The sequence below is a fragment of the Rattus norvegicus genome, unplaced genomic scaffold, assembly GCF_021556685.1.
Source record: "Rattus norvegicus strain SHRSP/BbbUtx unplaced genomic scaffold, alternate assembly SHRSP_T2T unassigned-0000115, whole genome shotgun sequence".
NCBI classification, from domain to species: Eukaryota; Metazoa; Chordata; class Mammalia; order Rodentia; family Muridae; genus Rattus; species Rattus norvegicus.
In genome coordinates this window covers 277,501-281,650 of record NW_028238836.1, presented here as the reverse complement: position 1 = coordinate 281,650, position 4,150 = coordinate 277,501, and the positions used below count along the sequence as shown (strand labels likewise).

At 46.6% G+C, this 4,150-nt stretch overlaps 1 long non-coding RNA gene across 1 annotated transcript in view; it reads right to left on the bottom strand.

Moving 5' to 3' along the window:
- Positions 1–3,360: 3,360 nt before the first annotated feature.
- LOC147997545 (uncharacterized) overlaps positions 3,361–4,150 on the bottom strand; it is an 18,433-nt gene continuing 17,643 nt past the window's right edge. The window contains exon 3 of the long non-coding RNA XR_015647760.1: positions 3,361–3,580. This is a non-coding gene — a long non-coding RNA (uncharacterized LOC147997545). The remainder of the gene's footprint in view (positions 3,581–4,150) is intronic.

The window sequence follows — 4,150 nt, the reverse complement described above, 5'->3', positions numbered from 1 at the left end:
CCTCAGTTGAGAATCCCAATTTTCTAGTTCACTGCATCTGATGGCTGGCTGACCCTTCCAGGTGAATTGTATTTTTTTTTTCCTTTTCACTCCTTTATTTGAGTCAGGGGTGTCTGCACATAGACCTGGAAATCAGTACCTAGATCAGGCCTGCCTGCCTGCCTGCCTGCCTGCCTGCCTGCCTGCCTGCCTGCCTGCCTTCCTCTATCTCACAGAGACACAGTTCTAAACACCTCTGCCTCTTGAATGATGGAAATAAAGACATGCACGAACACCTGGCTTCCTTTCATTGTACATTTAGCCTAATTTCAGTTTTATTCATGTCTGGGAGGGAGACTTGCTTGTGTGCTGTAGTTCAATTCCTTTCACTGTGTGGTTTCCCCACCACCTTGGCCACCATGCCACGTGGAAGAGAAGAAGAGATGAACCATATTGTTGGCACCCATATAACAAACACTTGGTTGCTTCCTCTGAGCCCTCTGAGTATCCTTACATCTCTGTATTTTAAAGTGGTTTTGTTTTGTTTTTTATTGCTGTCAAACTCTCTCTCTCTCTCTCTCTCTCTCTCTCTCTCTCTCTCTCTCTCTATCTATCTATCTATATATGTGTGTGTGTGTGTGTGTGTGTGTGTGTGTGTGTGTGTGTGTGTATTTTTTTTCTTCCCCCAGAGCTGAGGACTGAACCCAGGTCCTTGAGCTTGCTAGGCAAGGACTCTACCACTGAGCTAAAACCCCAACCCCTATCTCTGTGTTTTAAAAAGTAGACTCTGGAGCAATACCGGGCAGGTCTCCAAGGCGGGTCCTTCGCTTTATTTTATTCTTTTTGTTTTTAATTGTTAAAGATTTGTTTGTTTGTTTGTTTGTTTTATGTCTATTCGAGTACCCTGTAGGTGTCTTCAGACACCCCAGAAGAGGGCATGATTGACAATTACAGATGGTTGCAAGCCGCCATGTGTTGGCTGGGTATTGAACTCAGGACCGCTGTAAGAGCAATCAGTGCTCTTAACGACGGTGCCATCTCTCCATCCACCTACTTTATTTTATTCTCTATGCTCTCTTGTGCGAGTCAAGGTCAAGCAGGCAAGAAACACCCAAACAGATTGGTCCATCACCACTTTCTGAATTCTTTTGTTGTTGATGTCAGGGATGTAAAGCAAGTTTACCCATGAAGAATTGTAAGGGAGTCCTTCTGATTTAGAGAATAGCAGCCTTGAAATGAAATGAGAATCACAACAAGCATTTGTCTTATTGTTTTTGTTTTTTTCTTTTTCTTCGGAGCTGAGGACCGAACCCGGGGCCTTGTGCTTCCTAGGCAAGCGGTCTACCACTGAGCTAAATCCCCAACCCCTACATTTGTCTTAAAGTCTGAAAAACACAAAACAAAACAAAACAAAACAAAACAAAACAACAACAACAACAACAACAACAACAACAACAACAACCAAGAACAAACCATGAGACCGCAGAAATCCTCAGGCGGAGGAGTAAGGAGCTAGTTTTTATTGGTTAGGGTATTATTTGGTCGGGTGGGGGTAGGGGTGGGGGTGGGGGTGGGGGTGGGGGTGTTGTCCTTCCTACACCTCTCTTGCATGAATGAGCTGAACATTACTTAAGCTTGTGTCCAAAACTGTCCATTTTTTAGATTGATCCCAGGAGGGAGGGAGCGAGCCGGGGATACAGCACACCCTCTCTGGCCTCAGAGGTCCAGGCTCCCGCTGGCAGGGCCCGAAGGGACTCCTGGGGAAAAAAAATAAAGTCTCCGAGGCACCACCTAGCCGGTTTTATTCTTGAAGAAAAGCAAACATACATAATGGAATAAGGGAAAGAAAAAACCCTGTTTTCTATATACACAAGCAGTCGTAATTTGTTATAGTGTCCCCTTTGCGTAGTTTGGATTCGATGACTTTATTTTATCAAGCAAGTTTTAAACAGCGGTAACTCCAAAGAGGAGTCAACAGCCCCTTTAAGTGCAGTCAGTCATTGACCCTTTGGTCTGTCTGTCTGTCTGTCTGTCTGTCTGTTTCAAAACGAGGGAGGGCCTGCCTGCCTGCCTGCCTGCCTGCCTGCCTGCCTGCCTGCCTGCCTGCGTGCCTGCATCAGATCTAAATACAGTTCTCAGAGGGGAAGACAGAGACAAGTCAGAAGTCACTAGCACTCAATGGACGACCACCAACCTAAGGGCAGGCCTAGGGTAGAATTTGATGGACGGACGGACGGACAGACGGACGGACGGACGGATGGACAGATGGACAGAAAGGATCTAGGAGGAGCTTTGGGAAAGATGAAAAGCCTCCATTTCCCCCAAAAGAACGAGCCCCAACAGCTGGGCTCTTCGAGATGAGTTATAAGGGGAACCACACATACAGTTTTGTATCACACATACAGTTTGTCATCATCCGTCAATACCAGGTAGACTTTTCAACGTATGTAGGTAGCTGTTGTCAGGTCAGTCCTTTACTAAGCCTCATGTAAGCTCTGCAGGGTAAGCCTCAGGAATTCATCTGTGCGTCCCGCAGGGTATGCTTTCTTGCTTTGTTAAAGGCTAGACTTTGGTTGCTGTCTGTCTGTCTGTCTGTCTGTCTGTCTGTCTGTCTGAATGAATGAATGAATGAATGAGCGAGGGAATGAACGAATGAGGAGGGATGCACATGCCTATGGTTTTAAGATGCTTAATTTCTTTACAAGGTTTATTTATTTAAACATTAAACATTGGGGTTGGGGATTTAGCTCAGTGGTAGAGCGCTTGCCTAGGAAGCACAAGGCCCTGGGTTCGGTCCCCAGCTCCGAAAATAAAATAAAATAAAATAAAATAAACATTAAACATTAATCGGAAATAATGGAGTCAGCAGTTAAGAGTTCTGACTGTGTTCTTCCAGAGGTCCTGAGTTCTATTCCCATGGTGGCTCACAACCCTCTGTTATGGGATCGATCTGCTGTGTGTCCGAAGACAGCTGCAGTGTGCTGTTTGTAGGGTAAAGAAAAAAATACTAAAGAAGAAAAAAAAAAAAGAGAGAGAAAAAGTTAGAAGCACCAAGTCAAGTCATGTAAATATTGCCCACATTCGGATTTAGACATGCCTGAGCTGTCAGGGCGAGGCTGGGTGAGAGCGAATCAGTGAACGATCGGACTCTTCCTCTCTCTGTGAGGGTGTGTCATGAACTCTATTACCATTTCCAAAGAGTTAGGTATGCTGGAGCGAAGTGGACCGGAAAGCCAAGGGAGGAGAGGTATGCCTACACGAGTCCACCCCCCCCCCGCCCCCCCCCAGGGAGACATCCTCGAGTGGTGGGGGGAGGGGCGAAGGTGTGGAGGGATAATTTCCAACAAATAAATCCCAACAAATAAATTACTAGAGACTTGATTCATTGATTTACTTTAAATTTATTGAGTGTATCGGGAAAGAGGGAAAATGGGTCAGGGAGGAGGGAGGGAGGGAGGGAGGGAGGGAGGGAGGGAGGGAGGGAGGGAGGGAGAGAGGGATATCTTTTCCTCCAAATCGGCTGGTATGTAGTCTCAGTGCGTCAGAAAAAGACTGCTTCTGGCCTCCTTTCTGATTACCCCAAGGCAGTCTGGTCACCGTGCTGTAATAGAAAGGGAAACCACAGTCAAGTCATGGGAGCGAGCGAGCAAGCAAGCAAGCAAAAATCATAAACAAAAGCAAAAACACGTCTGTTAAGTTGAGCAGAGCAGAGCAGAGCAGAGCAGAGTAGGGCAAAGCAATACAAGGTCACATTCCACAAAGGCTGATATAGTCTGCCATCTTGGTCTACAGAGTGAAAAGTAGAAGGAGAAAATGAATATCGCTTTGTGTGTCACAAAGTTTTTAAGTTGTAAGGAACATTGCAGGGCTAAACCTTCAAATCCTCAAACCACCCAACCCAAGCTTTTCCTCCTCATCCTCCTCCTCCTCCTCCTCCTCCTCACCCCCCATTGCCCCCCCCCGTGTGTGTGTGTGTGTGTGTGTGTGTGTGTGTGTGTGTGTGTGTGTGTTTGCGCACGAGCTCGAGCTCGGGCACGCATTTCTTTCACTGCACAACCATCATTGGAGGACGTTTAAATAAACACGAATGAATCAGACAGGCAGACAGACAGGGGCCCATAATGGATCCCTACAACTCGGTGGTGGTGGTGGTGGTGGTGGTGGTGGTGGT